Source organism: Triturus cristatus, chromosome 11 (genome assembly GCF_964204655.1).
Source record: "Triturus cristatus chromosome 11, aTriCri1.1, whole genome shotgun sequence".
Taxonomy (NCBI): Eukaryota; Metazoa; Chordata; class Amphibia; order Caudata; family Salamandridae; genus Triturus; species Triturus cristatus.
Genome location: NC_140594.1, coordinates 708,797,423 through 708,820,001, shown reverse-complemented (window position 1 = coordinate 708,820,001; position 22,579 = coordinate 708,797,423). Strand labels below are relative to the sequence as shown.

General features: G+C 42.7%; 1 protein-coding gene across 4 annotated transcripts in view; it reads left to right on the top strand.

Moving 5' to 3' along the window:
• NCK1 (NCK adaptor protein 1) overlaps positions 1-22,579 on the top strand; it is a 599,173-nt gene that overhangs the window by 257,716 nt on the left and 318,878 nt on the right. For all 4 annotated transcript variants that reach the window (XM_085634334.1, XM_085634335.1, XM_085634336.1 and 1 more), the window contains one exon: positions 10,598-10,675. The gene's annotated coding sequence lies outside the window, so the exon portion shown is untranslated. The remainder of the gene's footprint in view (positions 1-10,597; positions 10,676-22,579) is intronic.

Here is a 22,579-nt window from a genome sequence, read left to right as displayed (position 1 = left end):
TCGTCATGAACCCCACCCACTAATACAACGCCCGGCACAGGAGGGGGAAAGGGCGTGGCACTGAAGGGGTTAAACAAGTTCAGCCCGCATTTATATTTTTACAGATGCTGACGGGCAATACAGTTTTTCACGTTTTAAGCTTTTTAAAATCGGCCATCAAACTTGGAGCGAGCTGTGATTAGTCGGGTTACTCCCCACAATGACCCTGGGCCACATGTCCTTGTACAAGCAACTTTGTGTGGATTGGGCTAGTGACTTTTATGCATTGTTGTTCCTTTTTTTAAATTGTTTTTGCTTCAATATCTCTGGTGTAACCAGGTATTGTACTCTGCATATAACTGATGAGCCATGAAATTGCCATGGTCTGTTCTTGAGAGTGTACATATTGTATCCCACTATTTTACCCTGGTTTTTATATTGTGCTTTTATGGTTTGCTGATTATGAAACCGAATAAAGTAAGTTGATGATGATGATGGTGTGGAGTTACTAGATATGACCAAACTTTCTCCCTGAGAAACGTTTCGAACTTAAGACCCATAGTCGAGGCTGTTTGCACACCCTCTTTTAAGAACTTATTCATGCGTTCAACCAAACTATTGGCAGAAGGAGAGTAAAGCACAACTCTGATATGAGTAATGTGAAAACCCTCAATGAAGTCCTTCTTGCTCACTGATGTGAACTGGGTGCTGTGGTTGGTAACAATCTTTGTGGGTGCTCCTTCTACATCAAAAATATTTTTTTAAACTTTTATTGTAGCGTTAGTGTTGTGAACAGAGGTAAAACCAAAATACACCAATTCAGAAAAATAATCAATTAAAAACACATCATGTAGCTTTTGTTAACAGGCAATAACTCAGATCGACCCTCGAAATCAAGTGGAATTTTTTGCCAAGCTTTCTCCGGTAGAGGGACCATACGAATAGGTGACTCATGTACCTTCCAGTGCTTATCAGCTACCAAGCAGGTGGTGCAGTTATCAATATTCTTAGAAACTTGAGCTTCTGATGCAGGCCACGATTAAAATTGTCTTATATATTTGTATGTGCTACTGATTCCTAAATGGCCCTTGTGTGCCCCTAAATTACGCTTGTGTGCCTCCTTAATATCTGTTAAAGGAGGCACACAAATATCATTACATACTAGCACCCCTTCGACAACTGATGTGTTCTCTGAAATTTTTACAAAAGGTCTCAAAGAGGCCTCAACATTTCGTTCCTTGGGCCAACCTTCTGTCATGAATTTAAAAACCGACTGTAACATAGGATCCTGTTTGGATGTTTCTAACCAGTGTTTGTGTGATCACCCCTTCGTTCCACAGTATATCCTCCACAAAAGGAGACATTTCTCCTTATCTTGAAATGTGTTGGATTCTTCACCTCTGATCGATAACGTGGGGAGGCAGTCTGCTCTCATTTTTTTTTTTAATGTATTTCACTGTAAAATTAATTACTTGCAGCTTTGATAACAATCTGACCAATCGTGAGGATGGTTTCCCTGAACCATTTCCACTCAACGGGTGGAGCAATGGTTTATGGTCTGTGAATAGATCAAAATGGGAACCCCAAATGAGAGTCTGGAACCTTTCCACCTCCCGACAGCATGCCATTGGCTCTCGCTCAATGGTGCTGTAATTGCCTTCCGCACTACTAAGGGAGCAAGAGGCAAAGGCAATGGTGTCTTCTTTGTACTGGCATTACTGTGAAAACCTAGTTATGATACACTTTCTGCCTGCTACAAATAAAGCTGTGGCTGAAATGAGATTCATCACGTTATGAAAAGCTTCTTGCACATAGTCTGACCAGATACACTTCACTCCTTTCTTGAGTAAATTCCTCAAGGGCTGCAAAATAAAAGCATAACCGTGCACAAAACTTGAATAGTATTTGCTTGGCCTGAGAAAGGTTTGAAGTGTCTATTGTCACTGGGTGGATGTGCATCTTCAATACCTTTAATTAATGAACATTTTGGAGATCTACCGTTGGGCGTGATAGTGTCCTAAGTTGTGTGTTTTCTACTAACAATTTGCATTTATCTGTGCCAAGAGTGATACCAAACTCTTTACATTTAGTGAAAACTGTTTCAAGAGTGTGATTATGTTCAGGTTAGGATTTTGCAAAGATCATCACATTATCTTGAAAAGCTTGTACCCCACTCACACCCTCCAATATGTTATCCACGAGGCCCTGAAAAACACTAGCTGCTGAAGCCAATCCAAAAAGGAGTCTGCTAAACTTAAATGCGCCGAAAGGAGTTACAAAGGTTGTTAATTCTTGGGACCTTTCATCTTATGGGTTCAGGCAGTAATGTGGTTTGAAATCCCAAAGTGTGAAACATTTAGAGTCTCCAATGTTGGCAGGTAAGTCCTGAACCTTGGGCAGAGGATGGCAATCAATCACAATGTTCCTGTTGAGACTGCACAGATCAACGAATCTCACCATCCTTTTTGTGCACAATTACAATGGAACTTACCCATTCAGAGGAGTCAGTGGGTTTGATAATGCCATCTCCAACTAACTTCCTAATAGGTTTTTCAATTCAGCTCTAGCACTTCAGGATACAGGTCATGCTTTATGTATAACAGGTATAGCAGGCCTCTTTAACGTAATCGTGTGCCCATATTTCTGAATGAGCCCAATCATACCAGATACAATTTCTGGAAATCTTTTAGCAATATCTTCAGCCGAGTTAAAATCAGCAGTAGTGAGTAAAGATACGTTTGCTAGCCTTACTAGTAGATCAGCACAAGGCACAAGCATAATATCAAGTTTTGCAAGGACCTGCCAGCTAACTATATTTCTACCCTTGACTGCAACGTAGACTTTAGTTGACATTGACCTGTCAAGGCAAGTAACAGTGTCTATGAAGAACCAAACCATATTAATATCCTGATCACCATATGGTTTAGGATGTATAGCCAGTGTGCTTAGGATAACATTATACCCCCAGTTTTGGCAAAATAAAGATATGATATTAATAGGTGCATCTGAGTCACACATCATGTTAAGAGGTCCTTTGGAACCTAGGGATACCTAACATAGAGGTTCCTTGATTTTGTTAGGAGACAAGGAGTCCATCTCCAGGCTCAGGACCATATTTGATAGATTGACAGGATAGGCACATTCACAACTCTGTGTACTTTCACTAGGTGTTTACCAGATCTGCAAACACTGTGAAAGTGACCTAATTTCGTACACGTATTGCATTGTTTACCTACTGCTGGACATTGCATAAAATTGTTTAAATGGGATGTAGATCCGCACCTGAAACAAAGTGTTAATGTTATGTTGAACCTTCGTAAAGACTTTGCCCTTAATTTGTACAGCATCAACATGTTCAGAATACCCCATAGCATTAACAATTGGAGAAGATGTCCGAGTAGATTTCTGAGCCATCTTGCGACTGGACATTATTGAATGTTCAATGCTTTTGGCCAGATCAACAACCTCTGACAATGGAAGGTCTCCTTAATGCTGATATAAATTCTTCAACAGTTTCATCCGTTGTTTGTTTCTTCACAAAAAAATAAAATTTCTCCAATAGAACACTAGGTTGTTCTGAGAATTTGACTCTAAGTCTTATAATCACTTCTGAGCACTCATTAGAATCTTCGCATTATCCAGATGTGGCAGCAGATGGAGACCAATTATTACAAACTTGCTGGCCTTCATTTCCCATATGACTGTTAAAAATAGCAGCCTTTCTTTTAGGTTCAAAGCCATATATTCCAACCACGATTAAATAGTTCTTAAAAGATCTTAACCACGCGTTCCACTTAATCAATGACTTGTCAGGAAGTTGAAGAAATGGGGAGAGCTGAGCTAAATTGTTAGAAGCCATTGGAAAATGTGTTTTATATCCCACCATCGAATGATGAGTTGATACAGGTAATTGCACAGTTCTGAGAGGTCAGTAAGTATTTCCATGTTCACTTGAGGCAATTCAAACAAAAACTTTCAAGTTATAAAGAAACGTTGCTGTAAACTTGAAATATACAAAGCAATGTAGCACTGGCATTGAAATATGAGCATATTGGCACAACATCAATAATTAAAACAGAAACCCATCAGGCAAGTAAAGTTAGTGCCAGGAGAACATATGCACATGCAGCTAAGTATTTACTTGTACGACAGGCATGTAAACTGAAGAAATTATATACAGGACCGTGCCGGCTCAGTGGCTCATCCGTGTTGATGAAGAATTGGAGCACACAGAGCTGAAATGAAGACATGGGCGGTGCTGCACTCGAAATAGCCCAAAATTAGCCTTGGGCTGTGAGGGCTACAGAAAGTACAGGAGAAGCACTCAACTGGTAACGGCTTAGACGAGTGAAATGATACAGATGATAGCATGGGTTATCCGGTGTACGCTTTTGGCTCCAAATCCCAAAAGTCTCAAATTTCTTGCTAAATCGTCGCCATGTGTTACATAGAGACTTTGGGAGCCAAATGGGGAAAAGTACAGCATTTATTTTGTGAAGTATAAGTTAATAAATAAGGAGCCTACGCCCAACCTGTCCTCGTGCATCAGACGCCCAACGACGACTGAGCAACTGATGCAGGACAGCAGCGCGAACCATAAGCAGTAATTTAAAAGGAAACATACAGGGGTGTGTAGTCTAATAAAATATTTACTTGCCCACAGGACAGTTCGCTTCTTAAATCTACTTGTCCTGTAACAAAATCCACTTGTCCATTTTGGTGCCATGCAGCACGGCGACAAATTATGGCAGCTCTGATAATAACCTCTCTGATTATGCCACGGCTCATATTATACTAGGGTCTGAATACTAGCAATTCCCTTATTTTGCCACCTTTCCGCAGATCTACATAATGGGTCCGGATGTAGCGATAAGCAATAGTGCCATGGTTGGAAAGCACTTTTGAATATATGAAAACCTACTAACTTGCATGTTTTGGGGGTTTTCACTAGCTCTTCTCTATTCTCTTCCCATATTGAGAAAGGTTGGAAATTTACTTTTGACAAGGGCAGAAGTAACACTTCTTCTTTCAGGGTACGGAAAAAAGTGGTAGGAGGGAAAGTGAACTTGGAAACACTCAACAGATTTTCACACAAGCAAATCTACACATGCCTATTACCATGTGCTAAAGTGCAGCTAAAAAATATTTTCTAGGAGTATGATTTCCTGCCTACTTCTGAAAATTCTTGTGAATCCATGAAAGCCATAAATCTGCATTAATGCAAGGACATATACCATGGGTGCAATTTTGTGAATTTTTTAGAAATTGTTCCCCTAATTAGGTCTTGCATTAACCAAGACATTTTGTTTTTATTAACATTCTATCCCTCTCATCTATCTATTGGCCAGCTTCACTGAGAATAACTACATTCTTCTCTTTCACAAGGACCATATTGGCACACAAAGTAGTATTGTTCAGTGCCAGGAACTACTGCGGCAATGTGTGTTTTTGGAGACCAAAAAATATTTTTGCTTTTTGCCAATGTTTGTTATAATGGTGAGGGCACAGCAGCTCAAACAACAATAAAGTTTTACAAAAATGATGTAAAAAGAAGACATGCATTGACAAAATCAAAAGGCTGACCACCAATGTCAGAGCTATTGGATTTGCCAAATGCTTGTTTATTTTCATGTTTACCATAATGTTATTGGAACTGGCTACACTTGTTTTCCACGAGGAATAGTTTTTGGAAATACTAGTATACATCAGCACATTTTACTAAATGATGCTTCAAAGAAATAGTACCTAAAATATCCCAGTAGTTTAGCAATTTCTTTTTCCTAGTTGCATTTTTCATGGACATTTTATTCTGAAAGCAAAGAATCCTCAATCTTGCTTTCAACCTTCTGTAAATATTTGCATCTAATCAGAAAGCATTGTGGGAGCATTATATGTAGCCTCATATTGTTAAACTTTGCAAACGTGTGTACACATTTATATACTGGGACCACTGTCAGTAGTGCTGTTAGAGCTAACAACATTTCCCTAGAGTGCTCACCCTAATAATGAAGTCTTTGCATTAATGAGCTATAAATACAAGTTCAAACAACATTAAGAGATGCACCCAAATATTACCTTAAATGTAGACAATGCCTTTCCCTGATCCATAATGTGGTACTGTAAACTGGTAGCCAAAGAGGTTTGTGCTGCAGGAGGTTTGGCCTTCTTGTCCCAAGGACAATATAAACATGAACACTTGTTGTCCTTTACCCTAAACAATATGTCCTGGGCTTCGGGCTATAGGAATTCCACACCCCTGACATAGCAACCGGAATGCATTTACGTTTTACATGTGAGCTCACTCCCCAACGCAGGAGCTTGCTCGCTCGTAAACAAGTTCTTAAAGGTGCTGCATACTCCATGCATTGCTGCAGTGTCTTACGGTACAACCCTGACCGAGCTGCACATGGAATGGTATGAGTGTTTGTGTGTGCCTCTGCCTGTTGCAGCTGATCTGGTACATGTTGTCTGTAGGAGTCCTGCTTGCACTGTTGCCGACCGTGACCCGAGCATAAATGCGGCGTTCTAATCATAAAGCTTCAATTTAATCAATTTGCATGGGAGCAGAGTGTTAGACTTCACACCTATCTATTCTCACTAGGGCTCCCACTTCTCTCCCTAAGTTGGATGGGAGCAGAGTGTGAGACTTCACACCTATATGTTCTCACTAGGGCTCCCACTTTTCTCCCTCAGTCTCACTGGGCTGCTGATACACTCAACCCTGGCAGAGCAGTTCGAAAGGTGAGCACCAATTTCTAGAGGAGAAAAGAATCCGACAATGAGATAAGGCCCCAGAAGGATAGAAGGAAATAGAAAAAAATAAAGGAGAAAGAAATTAGCTAAGACAGTAACAGTGCACCGGGGAGACAGCAACCTGTAAGGTAAAGGGGGAGACAGGAATGTAGAGGGAGAATCACACAATGGAGTTGAGGGGGCAGGGGGAGAAAAAGCTTACGGGTTGGGAGGAGAAGCACTGAGCTGGGGTGCGTGTAAGGGGAGCACAGAGGGTAGAGAGCTGGAAAACGCAAGCACTATCATGGAGTGCATTACCAAAAAGAAACAATCATTTACAATGCAACGGTCTCGGCATTGTTAAAGTTAGAGCTATTGGCATTGCTCATGACAATGCCGTTTCTTTAAATGTTTTAAAAACAAAAACATAAACAAAAATAATGTCATGAGCAATGCCAATAGCTCTAACTTTACCAGTTAGAAAGTATAAGTGCTTGATCCGATACAGTACATCAATGCAGTGTAATGCAATGTAGCCAACGGAGCGAAAGATCTGGTCGAGTTTCCTTTGCAGTTAATGTGTATTCAGTGGGTACAGATCGACTAGCCCGCGCCCTAAGCACACACGCAAGGATGTGGCAGCCTTCCATTGCTTGCTGATTCAAGGCGAGTATGTACACTACACCGCTTTCAAATGTCACTGTTCGACTTCACCCAGTGTGGACTTCGAAAATCCCAAATGAGCAGGGGGCATTGGTCCCGCACCCCCGCTCGCGGAATCCATCACTGTAAAACCGCAGGCATGTGGACATCGACTTCCTCCCCCCCCCGCTAGCATCGTGGCTTCTCGAGTGAAAGCATAAATGCGTTAAAAAGTAACCAAATGACATAAAACCACTCATCCATGAAAGCACACACTATTAAAACTGTCCTGCAATGAGCGTAAACACGTTCACTCTCAAATGTTTAGGGATCGCTTAAAAACAAAGACAACTAACAACTTTGCAAATGAAACTTCATAAATGAAAAAGAAACAGAAAGCCGCAGTTACCAGCACATTTCAAATCGTCACGACTACCTGGTTTACAGAGATTCTCCGTTGGCCCAAAATTTAGTTAAAAAATGAAACTGCCATGAAGATCGGAGTCCTGGTATGGAAGTGGTGTTTCAGATCGCCAGAATTGCCACCAAACTTCTGAATGACATTCTGGTACAAATTATAGGAACAGGAAAGGGGAACATGGCGGCCGCTAACTAGTAACGGTCGCGAGCTCTCCCGCCTGGATGGTGGATGTGCACAGTTAGGAGCAACAGTTTTGTGCTTACCGCAGAGGATTTCCTGGAGCGAAAGAGCAAGGAGTTTGAGGGACCGTGAATTTCTTCGGTGGTTTCGGCGGCTTTGTGCTTCCCTTCCCGTGTTGGTCCCAATGTTTCGTGGTGGTGGTGGAGAGCTGCTGCAAGGACGCTGGGAGGTGTGTGGGCCAGCAGCAGTGGCGCGGCTCAGGAGGAGTCGCCGCGCTGCAGCATGGTCTGGATTCCCGTCCAGGAGCTTTGACGTGTCGGGGATATTCAACGGCATTCCAGATATAAAAGCAAAATTTCTCGAATACCCCCAAGAAATACACCAATGAAAACCCAGAGCGGGATTTCACCTCAAAGGAGCAGGAGCTGGGAGATGTAAGCAGGGAAACAACGCCGATGACCCCGGTAAGGAGATAGGGGCGGGCTTCACCGGACGTGGGTATTTTTGGAAAGGGGTGGAATTCTCTGAAAAATAATCACCTTCTGAAAGGATCACTGCTCGGCGGTTTTACAACTATGCACTCCCACGTACGCGGTTCACTGGAGTTGGGGACAACCACACCGAGGGCTCCTGCACCGTGTGACCTTCCCGCCAGGATCTATATCAAGCACTACTAAGCACAAACAAGCAGAGGGTACCGGAAGACACCACCGCCTTTCTCCGAGGCAGAGCAGAAATGCAGCGTCCTTTTCGGATTCGGGGGCGTGTTTTGCTGTTGTCTCCGCCTTGAGACTTCTTGCAAAAAACACGCCCCCCGATCCGAAAAGGATGGGGCCTAATCTGAATGACTGACCTCTTCTCCAATGGCTGGCCAGCATTCAAGAGGCCAGCCAATGGAGAACAGGGGAGAAGAGGGGCGGGTTCAAGCCCCTCTTCTCCAAGTCATTAAATCTCGGAGCGAGACTGCGCAAGCGCAGCCTTCGCAGCCGAGACCTAAAAAGTAGTTCCCTAAAAGTGAGCAGTGGAAGGACACGAGTGCTGTGCTCCAGGGTTGGGACACACAACGTAAAAGTATCAAGGAAATGAGTGACGGGCGTAATGCAATAAGCGGCTTTAAACCCCTTGTAGGTTCTTGGTAGCTAACAACAGGTCTTTTCCAACTAGACCTATGTGTTCCTTGGTAGGCTAAAAAGTACACTAGCTCCAGATGGAGGCAATGGCATGCACTAAGATTGTGACAGATCTAGAAAGTAAGACATTTTCCCTTCACTTAGAAGACTGCACCGAAACATGCAACAGGGGAAACATTTTAAAAGAGATTTAAGCTAAAGATTTGTCGTTTTGGGCTAAGTCCGTAAATCGGATTTTGGATTAATGTACAGGAAAATTGTGATATAGTAGGGAGATTAAATACCACTCCATTTTATCCAACTAATGTCCCTGTCAATCAATCAATCAGTACTCTTTATTCGATCACTTAAAAGCAGATCACAAAAGATAAAAATACATAAAAACACCATAAATGTCATTAAAAATCAAGAATACAGAATCCACCATAAAAATTTAGAATTTGAACATTAGCAATTCAGACATACCGTATCAATCAGTAAAACAAAGATCAGATTAGAAAATAATGAAATTGCGTGATTGTACTGCAGACTTCAAAAATGAACCCATAGCTGAACATACTTCAAGACAACCAAATTGCTGCAGATAATGCTGAAGAACCCTAACTAGGGCAAAACCGATCCTAGGTTGCTTGTGTTGCGGTTCAGGGAGGATCTGGCCTGGCAGTTCAGGCTGGACTGTTCCCATGAGGAGCAGGGTGAAGACGGATTTGCATTTGGCTGGGTCCAAACTGAAGAGGCATGGTGGGCAAAAAAAGGATGGATTAGGATGTGCCCGAGCGATTGCCAGTGGCTGAGATTAATTCAAGTATTCCATTGTTTTTTTCATTTGCCACCCTAAGTGCTCCGAATATTCCCAGACGTGGGTTCACGGCTCACTGTGCTACTGGAACCAAGCTATACTTAGGGCGATACTGGTTCCAGGTTTCTTGTGTTCTAGTTCATGAAGGACCGGGCCTGGCAATTCGGGCTTGAATGTTCCCATGACGAGGTGGGTCAAGACTGGTTTGCATGTGGCTGGGTCCAAACTGAGGAGGCATGGTCGGAAAAAAACAATGGATTGTGATGTGAGCCAAGCAATTGTCCGTGGCTGAGATTGATGCAAGCATTTTATCCATTACCTTGTATTTTTTTACATTTACCGCCCTAAGTGCGCTGGGTATGCGGAGATGTGGGTCCCAAGCTCACAGTGCCACTGGAACCAAGCTTTACCTGGCTGAAGAGAACTAACTAACTAAATGCGCAATTGTTTGTGTGTTTTCACTCCTGTAAATTTATTCGTGGTGTACACTGACAAACTATTTGATTTTCCCAGTTTAATGGCAACTTTGAGTTGCACATATTAGTGTCACTGATCCCATAGTGTGATCTTGGCATCTTTGATGATGTAAAGCACTTTTCTTTTTCCACACCCAAAGTGAATTTTTAATGAATGAAAGTGTTGATGCCATGTAAATGCCATATGGTCTGGATAAGAACTTGGAAATAATACTTTTTTTTAATGTTTAAATTACAGATGGACTGAAAAGACACTTTTAAACCGGTTGTCCCACAGGCTGCTTACAAAATACAGCTACGAGTCAAGGGCACTCAAGTGAGTACAATACTAGCACAACTGCTAACCTCACTGAGGTTCAGTTCAACTTTGAATGAATGGTTGTATTTTGTAAAAAAGAAAATTTAAATATGTAAAAATTGCCCGTAACGAAGAATTGTTATAATGTGTCCTGTAATTTATTTTCATAGTTCTGACTTTTCAATGAATGAGATGCATAAATGTCCTGTTCATAGTCCAACTTGTGGTGTTTAGTGGATTAAAATAGAATACAAAGTCCAACCTATTTGGATTGTAGGTGGTTACATTTCTTTTGATGAACAGCCCTTTTGCAGTGAGGCCTCAGAACACAGAGCTGCTATACCTGTCTAAACTATTGCCATATGCTCCGTTTTTATTTGTATTTTATGTTTGCAGTTTTATCATGCTTTACGTGACCACCAGATTGTTGCAGAAGGCCAAATTCATTTTTTTAGGCATGGGGAGATTGTGACTTGCTTTGAATCACAGGATATTGAGCCTATGCCGGAACTCGAACCTGGATACCCAGTTCCAAAGTTGGCAGTTCTTGCCATTAGGTCACATCTCTTCCCTTCTCTATTGTCCTGTTGCACCCCATGTTGGTCAGTCCTAACACTCTTCATGTTCTGGTCAGACAGCCAGGTGATGTACATGCACTAAATGTGCAGGCGCCTGGCTGCCTGAGCTGAAAATTGCCAGGCTGAAGGCTTTATAGCCCGGTGGGCGTGACACCCTCATTTCGAAAAAAACTCCTGTGAGCCTTCCCCTCATGACCAGGGGATGCGTCACTGATAGAATCAGACCTGGGCGCTTCGGTTTTAAGCCCTGAAGTGCCCAGGGCAGAGTGTCCATCAGTGAAGCTCATCACAGAGTGGGGTGGGATAGGCAACTCTCACTGACCCTTGCTTATGAGAGACCTTGTCCAGAAATCGGGCAGAAAATTGCAACGTTCTTAAGGGTGGCCCAGCAATTAAAAAGTGCAAGCATTATTTCCATGGATGCTACTTTGAAGCCTTCGGATAAAGTAAATAAGGCAATTTCCTGGGTATGCGCTGCCATAGTCTGCCCTTGGAAAGATTGAAGCACGTTTTGCTTAGCCACTAAGCCCAGCACAAAACAACCTCTTACTAATGCCGGGGTCACTCTTATTTCTGCCCGTTTCTTACCAATGGGCATGCTTCCTCACGTTGGGATTACGGTCTGATGCGTTTACGGACAAGAGTGCATCAACAAAACGAAATGCGTATGAACTAAAACAAAAAAATGGAATGTCGCCAAGATTATGGACGTTATGAATTTTAAATTGTTTTGATGTTTTTGTGGAAGATCTTTATATCATTTTTGTCTTGTCCGCTTTCATTTCTACAGCCCACTCAGCCTAGACATTTTGGGAATGTAGCAGCCCTCATTCTTATTTTTCTCCATAGTTCATTCTTCTTTAGCTATTATGTTAGTTTGAGTCCTAATGCTTGTAAAGTATGCATCCAATAATATGGAACACACACTGCGTGTTTATCGAATGTTCATATATGGCTCCAGTTGCATCAGACACTGACAGACTTTTGGGTATCGGGGACGCGAGGGCGTGTGAAAGGAGAAGCGTGAGACTGGAGTGGAACGGTCTGGAATAAAAGGGTGCGTGACATTTAAATGGAGCCATGTGAGGCTGTGAAGGACCGGTATAAGGAGGAGAGGGTTGGGAAAAGAGGAGTATAAGAGGCTTGGTGGACTGGTGGGAGGCTTGGTGGGTTGGAGATTGTCAGTGGTCTAGGGAAGGATGCATTTGAGGATGGGCAAGACAAGTGGTGTGCAATTATGAATGTGATCAGTGAGACTCGTTAAGGAGGACAGAGTCCTTTTAGCTTTTAATAAGTGTGCCACCACGAAGGAGGTGAGGTGTGGCATTGCATTGCGATGGAAGTGAAATTAGAACAGGAGGACTGTTAGACGAAGGATTGGATCAGGGGCAAGTCTTTGCTACAAGGGGCAAGGCAGATGGTCGGATGGTCTTGGCCCTGCCTTCGGATGCTTAAGGTGGCAGTCGCTCACGATGTCGCCTACCTCCAGTGCCTAGATGATTCTGCATCAGGAGGATTGCACGGTGTTGCCTGTCGAGCACTGTACTTTGCATTCCAAACGATTTTGTGAATGCCTGGATGTAGCTACGGTGCTCCAGCTTCGTTGGCCCAACTTCCCTCCTTTCTGACATTCATGCCATTGATGTAACTGAACCCAGGAGAAACAAGTGCTGTTGATTGGCAAGGTCAGATCATCGACTGAACTCATCAGAAGATTATACTGATTGAGGCACTGCTTTCGGTATGCTTACATCAGGAACACCACAACTGTACCTTATACTGCCTTCCTGGAACTGATAAACCCTGATAGTACATGGTGTCCAGTGCTGCAGGGAAGAGGAAGCAAGCTGTGATTATTGAATGCCAAATGCAGGCGATTTGAGAGGCATACCCTCTGTGGCATTTTATAGCGCCAACCTAGATGTAGGGCAACCGAGGGCTTTGCACATGCCATATTTTTGTCCAGTATAGGTATATTTGCACATTATACAAACACATTGGAATACGAGCTTGGCACAGTGTAATCAACAAAGCAGTTACTGGAAAGATTGGTTTGTCCTTGGTTAGTGACATATTGTTTGGACATGGACTTTGTGGTTCTTACCAAAATGCCACTAGTAATGCGGTCAGAATAGAGTTCCAAAGTTTTAGCGAGGGGACGAGAAGGCTTGTTTCGAAGTCTTGCTTTTCTTGCCATTTTGAGGATTAGTCTGTCCCTGTTTCTTGTGTATCGTTTCACATCTATGAGGTATAGTCTTGAAGCCCCGCCCTCTCTCTGCCCATATTCGTCATTGGCTTGTGTCATTGTCCTTCGTAAATGCTGGCTTCTAATTTGTTAATAGGCTTGTTAGTCACTCTGGAGTACCGCCTTGTCTTCATTTGTAACCACCCATGAATACAGACCCTTTCCCTTCTGTTGTTACAGGGTATGTCTTATTTAGTCCGCAAGTACTATTTTCTTTAATTAGTTTCTTCTACTGCAGGCACAACATGCTTTCCTGGAACATTCAGTGCACCATGCGCACTTTCACAAGGTGCTTTTACAAAAAAAGGCATTTGTCAACTTGACAGACACATTTTTTTTGGGTAAAAGCGGACCATACTGCACTTTAACTTTAATAGCAGCCGCGGACCTTTCTTTAGACATGGCTCTTCTAAAGAAAGGGGCGTGGCCTCTATTAACGTGAAATCACAGCATGGGGCGCTCGTAAACAACAAACATTTGCAATACAGTGGGTCTGGCGTTTTAGAAACTTTGACCTATTGGTATTATAAATGACAATGCCTTTCATTATTGCAGGTTTTTTAAACACACAAATAAAAGGCAATGTCATTTACAATGAGACCTATTGCATTGCAAATGCGTGTTCTTTCCAGTAAGAGGGTAAACTTTGCTCCTTATTTATCTATATTTATTACTTGTACATATAAAGGTTCCATACATTTTGTTTGTCCTAAAGACAAAACCATCGCCAATATATGTGCCGCGTAAATCGAAAACTCTTAGAGCCACAGTAGAAAGGGAAATGTGTCATGTGTTCTATGGTGCGTGTAAAGTTCACATGAATCTCCCCTCCGTAAAAGGCCAACGTTACCACTTGTACTTCCTCAAAAAATATATCTGTTATGTTTAACCTTGATCTTAATTGCCCCATAGTGCGTACTTTGTGGCAGGCTGACGGGAGTTTATTGCCTTCACTAGGGATTTATTATGTGGATATTGAACTTCTGCCTGCCTGTTCTGTGGAAGATAGCAGGTGCCATCGTTGCCACTCCTTTAAAGAGTTCTGCGGTTCAGTAAAGCTTGACTGAGTAGAATAATTTTCAGCACCAGAAACCACACTTTGCAATACTATTCCAACTGATCGAATCAAAACTGTCTACCGAGTGGGTACCTTTTGAAAAATTCCTAAAAACCTGTATTCTGAAATGGAGTATCCAACGATTGATGTACTGGAGTGTTTGTGTGCTGTTGTTCCTCCTCAACAATGCAGGGACTTTCTGGGGGATGTCTGGAGAGGCCAGACGTATATCTCATTCCAAGGGCTACAAACTGAATTTGATAGGAGGCAAGGGGAGTGGCTGAGGTACATTCAACTGAGACATGCCATAAAGCTGCATATAAGGGAAGGGGAGGTGTTGGCACGCTTTGCCTCTGGAGGGATCGACTGCTCACTGACCCCCTTGATACCAAGGCCATATCATTAATTTATTTAAAAAAATACTCAATAATTCCCCTGATCCTTACCCAACACTAAAGTCCGCCTGGGAAGGAGAACTAGGGCAGCTTGATGACGAAGAGTGGACAGTAGCCCTTTAAAGCCCACGAGAAGTTGTAATACGCTCCAGATTCCGTCTCATCCAACTGAAGATCCTACACTGAGTTTATTATCCTAGATCATTACTACACAAGATAGGCCGAGCAGACAACAAGCTCTGCCAGAGAGGATGTGACCGAGAGGGATCTTTTATACATATAATATGGGAATGCCTGAAGATACAAAACTACTGGGTAAAACTGTGAGATATTATGATGGGGGTGACAGGAGTAGAGGTTCAGTTGGAGCCTAAATGGTCCTTGCTGACAATTTCAGGGGATGAGGAATGGCCCAGGCATACAAGAATATGGTTGCCCTTGGCGGCTTTGATCGCCAAACGTAACATAGCAAAACACTGGGGTGCAATACAACCTCCCAAAATAGCGTAGTGGAAAACCGACTTAGATTGGTGCCGACAAGCAGAACAGACTATCTGCCAAGCTATAGGCTGTTGGCGAAAATTAGAAAAAATATGGGGCCCTTGGAGGACTTATAGGGGGCTGTAGTGGAGGAAAGGGTGGAGGGTCTTTCCATTTAAGGTATTGCATGTTCCTACACAATTAATTGTCCGTTTTGTTTATCTGCCTATCTCTAATCAAAATGACTTCAATCTCTGATGGTGTATAATGTACTCTAACCAAGTTTATGACTGAGCATAAAATAATAAAAATAAGTTTAAAAAACACAAAACAATGCAGGACCTTCGGAGCGTGGTTAGATCCCAGAGGCAGAACATCACGCTGATGATCTCTGGGATTATACAGTCACTTCTTAAATAGACAAGAGTTTTATGGTCTGCTTGAGGCCTTGTGTGTTGTTCTTAGTGCCAGGAGAATTTAACATACTTAAGGCTAGACGCGCCCTCCGAGAGATCATGACTCGGAGCAGTTTAAAGGCCATGGCTGACCTCCTGTACCACGGGCCCTCCTTGCTGCACAGCGCACATCATGCTCAGTCATGCCCCAATCTGAGCCGCCCTGCCACCCGGCAACGCCGGACTTGATGCGGGCTGCAAGCCATGGATGGCTCTTCCCCAGCCCTGCCCCGACATTGAGCACAGTCTCGCAGAGTCTGCGCTGCTGTACTACTGTCACAACCTGTTTAGTTCACCAGGCTCTGCGCGTGTAGGTGGAAAATAGGCACTAAAATGTGTGATAATGCATTTTAATGTGGTGATGCGGATTACCACATTAAACTGCGTTGGTCTAATGCCTGATGCCTGGTACTTGGAAGAGCTCTCCGTTTGGTTTGAGTTTGGTTTTTACAGCCCCTCAAAGATTTTTGGAGGATATATGTTGCGTAGAATTAAGAATGATTTTTTTGTGCCTGCCATGACCTAGATTTGTGCTTGGGCTTATTTTCACCTAATACCCGTAGTAACATTAATCACATTATCCTGGGGTTGGTGAAACTTTCACTCTCTTTTAATTAAGTAGCAGCGATACCCCCCACAAAAAGTATTTCACATATGACATTTCCACGGGATCTTAATTGGCCTGCTTGACCTTTAGTTCAATTTGTTTCTGTAATTATCACAGACACTACTTGTATGTCTTAATATACTTTTTGTAGGAAATATGCAGTGAAAAAGATAACATTGGCAAGGATAGCCCTGCTTTGCATTCCAGCCTCTGTCTGTGTGTTTAGTCAAATGTAGATCATGGTCGAAAGACCTTCCGTTCTTTCCGTCTTTCCCAAAGGCCTCATAGAGGCGTAGAACAGAACCCATTAACAGAATATGTAATCTCTGCGGTAACAAAACCAGGTTTAAGATGTGAATAGCCACTACCATCTCTAGATTATACAAAACAACGGGAACCTGAGAGGAATGGACTTCCACAGTTTGGTTGCTTGGAACCCAAAAGCTTAACCATCTATGCCTACTCTGCAGATTTTAAAAGACTGAAGAAAACTCTTAGTGGTGGAATATAAATTCCACAAAGGCTAATATCGTTGGTACATGTTGTTAAAAAAGGCAAGTTAGGTACTCTGACGGGCACTGTGTACAGTACAGAGTAGACTGATTTGAAACATTTTCTCCACAGGCCACCAGTGAAGTTGAGCCAGGATCAGAGACATACGATCCTGCCATTAACTTTTGGCGATTAATCTGGCTGTTGCCATTTGTTGGCGCTGCATTTGATTTATCATTACCTTTGGCAGTCCCACGTGCAGGTTGTTACATTTATTCAGCCTCGGGCACATCACCTGCCATGCGGTGGCTGTATTCAGGAAGAACTAGTTATGAGCACTAACATTTTCCAATTGGAAGTGGTATAATATCGCTGAAGCCCACATTTGGGCTCGCAAAGCTTAATTTATTTTGTAGGAACCCCAGGTTCTTCACTACCAACTTCATCTTTGGCATATATCCCAAGACGTCTGAGGCTCAACATGACTGGTCTCCACAGGCCTGGGCCTTTGCCTTGCTTCTGTTCAGTTTCATAAAGTTCGACTGCATGCTAAGAATCACAGATACAATTCGGACTTCAGTATGTGTTCTGTGGCTGCATTGTCTACAACACTACACTGTTGAATATGTGTGTCATCTGCATGAGTTTAGAAACAAAGGATTTAATCTGAAATAAGCTTGTTGAAGAGATGTATTCATAATAAATGGGAGGGGACTTAGTGTTCAGCCTTTAGGTACTTCCCATGCCAGTTTAACTAGAGGTGAACTAAAGGAACCGTGCCCCACTTGTTGTGGTGTGTCTGTGGAATGAATTGATACTGTCAAGGACTACACCACCACAACTCAGTCTTCCAACAGTGAAGCGGGATGAGGTGGTCCGTTGTGTCGGAAGCTACAAAAAAATGTAATAGGATGATGGCAAAGTAGTCATTTTGAGATTACCCTGTAGAGCTAATAATGTAGACTCAGTGGTTTTACCAGTTCCATAACCTTTCTGACAAGGTTTAAGGTAAATTGTTCATTAAATGCTTTGTAAGAGGGTAGCTATTGTGGATTGCAGCAGTTCAGTTTAGTCTAGTAAGGTTGTTTGGAAATCGTGCAAAAACTCACCAGATATGAGAAGATTAGCGTTGACCACTTAACAGGGTTATGCCACATAAGCTTTCGAAGAGTTGATAATAATGGCTGTAACAGAATGGGGGACCTCTTCAGCCATTTCCTTCAGAATTCTTCCAGTGCAGAAACCTGACAGTGAATCTGTGTGCCATTTTTGCTTAATAAATAGATGTGTACTATAATAAATAGAGATGCAAACCCATTGACTGATCTGTAGGTATATGGCGGCCAATTGAAATACTTCTCTTCCTTGTGATAGGAAAGTGAAATTTTAGGGGTGATTGGAATGGGGACACTAATTCCACTTGTTGACAAAAACACACATTACAATCCTGTTATGGTACTTGAAGGCCTGCAGCGGGTGTAGTGAGCAATCCGCTTCAGCCCTAGACCTGAGGTATTCAACCTTTTTTAATGGGAGAGCCAGATTTAATTTATTTTGTAGATCTGGCGAGCTATATATGAGGACTTCACAGAAAGTTATGTCGCACCAGAAAGTGATGTTGTATTACATTTCACACCAAGGTATCACAGAAGACGTCAATGACATAGTTTGAAAAAACCTAAAGAAAAAATTTATAAAATGCTTCTCTGTAACTAACTTGCTTACCAAGTTGGATATTTCTGTAAGGAATAAAATTCAGATGTGCTTGTAAAGATACCAACCAAAAAGGGAACATGCTTTGCTTACAGACCCAATGAACAAAAACTAGCTCACAATGATTCTTACATGAATGTAAAAGACAAAATGAAATGTTACAGCCAACACCGGAACACCCACTAGTAGCCAAACGCACACCAACACCCAAACAAGTACCCTACCGCAGGACTGCTCAGAGCTGAGCAGCAAGTCCATAAGTACTTTGTTTTAAATGCCATCTTACTACTCATCCACTGCATAACACTTTGAACAACCAGTTTCACTGTTGTACATTCTACAATTTTTTTTAATGAACTTGACAATGCTGCAGGAACTACCAACAACCAGTAAATCCATCCCTACCACCAAGCACACACACCTAGGGCTTTCCAAGAAAATAGGCGGAACCTTTATTTAACCATACCCCGTGGTTGTGTCTGCCTGTATTTGTGAATGTAACCCCACTACAGTGTTCTTACTCATTTTTCCAGACTGTATGCAACTATGTAGTCCATTTTCATTTTCCTGTTCATTTTATCCACTGGAAAGGTAGACCAAAACCCTTCGGCTGCCAGTTTGCAGTACCACAGTATGGGTTTGTGAGATATCATTATCTTCCATGAAAGCAAGCTTTATATCCATATGTAGATGTTCCTCAAGTTTGTGTATATTACACAGTGTAGTTCGCCACGTTGTAGTTCTAGTTGGGACTGTGTTTACATAGGAAATGTAATTTTTGGTTTGCTAATAACTTTGGTGCTGTTTCATGAATCTAAACAAAGTTTTCCAAAAACAAAGGTTTATCCACCTCAGCTCCCGCCTGGATATTTATAAGGTGATGCAGCTTATGCGGGCCGAGAAAAAGAGGAGGTCCTAAAACCCATTTTCCCCTTGTAGTTTCACACAGGAACGTTAGACAAAGTTACAACAAACACTGCCGAATTACACTATATTTGGCAGAAAGCTTGCTTTTTTGTGTTTTGGTGTATAGTTGTTCATTGTTTTTTGAGAAATCAAGGGTCAGAATGTCTGTATCAGGCCACAGTAGTACCAGGAGACATGCAGATAAAGATGTAAGATCTGCTTGGCTGTCTCACATCAACAAAGATTTTTTGGCATTCATTTTAGGACTCGGGGACTTGTGTCCTGAAAAAAGAAAAAAGAAAAACACAGGGGGCAGGAATGGGTACCCTGACCTCCTAGGCCTTGAGGGTGTGTCCAAAAGGGGACACCCTGCCAATTCCCAGGCCAAAAAACAGATTTAGTTGGCTGTACCGCAGTAGTAGCATGATGTTGAATACCCCAGGGATGGTCCAGGGCCTGGGTGTCCACATTATTTCTATGAGGGGAGGTGCACATGCGCACCCCCCCTCCCTGAGACATTTGTTGACCGTGGGGAACTCCTCCCCTGGGACCTTGCACCTTATTTTACCTTTTTTGGGACGGTTGGTGTGCGGCACTTATCTCCGAGCCATTCAATGGCCCAATGTAATATTTATTTTGGGAGAGGGGCGTGGTACCCACCTTCCTGAGCCACATAATGGCCCCTGAGCCCCCACCCCCTAGTTTCCTAAGGCAGGCAGTGTCCCGGGCACCCCATCCCTCAGGACACTGTTGTTTTCTGCCTGGGAAATGCTAGGCAGCAAACACAAACCCCCTTTTCATGCTCTTCCAAGCTCTTCCAAGCAGGGATAATAGGTGTACTCCTGCCATGTCAGAGCAGAAAGAAAAGTGCTTTCGCGAGGCAGAGCAAAGCAGAGGCGCACCCAGGATGACTGCTGGAGGTCGACTAGTCTCTATCACAGTGGGACTGGAGCATCTACCAAACCAAATGTAAAAAAAATGGCACCCCAGGGCGGTAGTAAGCTCCCCGCGCTGCAATTAAAGGAAAAAATATATAGGCTATGGGTGTTCCTGGTGGGACCTGGACGCCCAAAGTATAGTATAAAAAAACAAGGTGATGGAGTAGGCTTCCCGCACTGCCAGATTTTTTATTTCAAAAGCATGAATCTTGACTAGGGGGTGCCCTGAGTGGGAACGGTGTGTTGTTGGGGAAGTGATCCAATTGAAGACGTAAGGGACAGGATCGGTATAACCTGTAAATCAAAATTGGACCCTTTACGCCATAGATTCTTTGTCATTCTTTTGAGGCCACGTTTAGCATCCGGGTCTCGTGGGCCTGTTCAAGTACTCTTTTACCTTTTGGATGTTTTTCCTGTATCTCTTTACTCTTCTCATACATTAAGTGCTGTTTATAGTAGAAACTCCAACTTTCTATTTTTTACTGGCAGAAAAAAACAAAAGAGCCACACACCTTTATTCAATAATAGGCGGTAACTTTATATAGCACATCTCTGAGGCATCATTTAGTAAAACGTCTTTGATGTACGCCAAGGTTTTAAAAAAGATTATTAATAGACAGTTGGTGTAAAACCATTACGGGCGTCATTATAGGTAACATTAAAATTAAATACGGACCTGATTCTTGAAATAAGTTACAAAAGTATACCAGCAGGAGTGTGAACCTGCATTGGTGCAGATCTTTGACTTGTAGATGATTTGCAAAGTGTACATAAGTAAGCCTGGAGACTGTATTCCTAGCAAACTTGTATGAATAGCATTTTTTCATGAGCAAATATACACACACATCTGCACATGCAAAAATATACTGAGCAATTGAAATGTCCATTTCCTTCACCTGTCCACAGATACTATGTTGGACCAAACTTCTATTCGCTAATCCCACATCTAGAATTAATATATAGATGCACCAGCTCAAAGAACCGAGCGGCTGTGGAATAGGAACTTCCCTGCTCCTGTCAGCACAGCGCGTGATGTGTAAAATGACTCGCTCTTACGAATCTGACTCCTACTAAGGTTTGTAATACAATCTCCACCAACTGCACTTACTGAAACCTACTAAAGGTGGTAAATGAAGCGCGAAGGAACTACAAAGTCCAGCATGCTGTGTGGACCAATTAAGAACTAAGTCACGCCCACGTATGGTTACGAAACAAATCAGCATGCACTACAAAAAGCGCTATTCAGCAAATGCAGGAGAAAGCCTCTGATGAAGTGGCAGTTGGCCACAGAAACGCGTCAGGCGAATTGAATAAATCGGATGCTGAGGGCGAGATGAATGGAAATGCCTTCGAGGTGGCGCGTTGTCGAGTGCACCCTGGAAAGCTAAGGCAATTGGAAACAAAATTTTAACACGGGGGCCTTCCCGTGCAGGATGCACCAGCTCAAAGAACCGAGCGGCTGTGAAATAGGAACTTCCCTGCTCCTGTCAGCACAGCGCTTGATGTGTAAAATGACTCGCTCTTACGAATCTGACTCCTACTAAGGTTTGTAATACAATCTCCAACAACTGCACTTACTGAAACCTACTAAAGGTGGTAAATGAAGCGCGAAGGAACTACAAAGTCCAGCATGCTGTGTGGACCAATTAAGAACTAAGTCACGCCCACGTATGGTTACGAAACAAATCAGCATGCACTACAAAAAGCGCTATTCAGCAAATGCAGGAGAAAGCCTCTGATGAAGTGGCAGTTGGCCACAGAAACGCGTCAGGCGAATTGAATAAATCGGATGCTGAGGGCGAGATGAATGGAAATGCCCTTGAGGTGGCGCGTTGTCGAGTGCACCCTGGAAAGCTAAGGCAATTGGAAACAAAATATATATATATATATATATATATATATATATATATCTCTCGTTCCACCTCCACTTTAACTTCATACGAAGCACTCTCGGACGGGTGCAGTTTGCGGTAGTGGACACCGCTAGTAATCCAAGCTCAATTTCCTCCTCCTTGCTGAAGAAATAACGCACTCCGGGGGGACATTGAAAGTTATT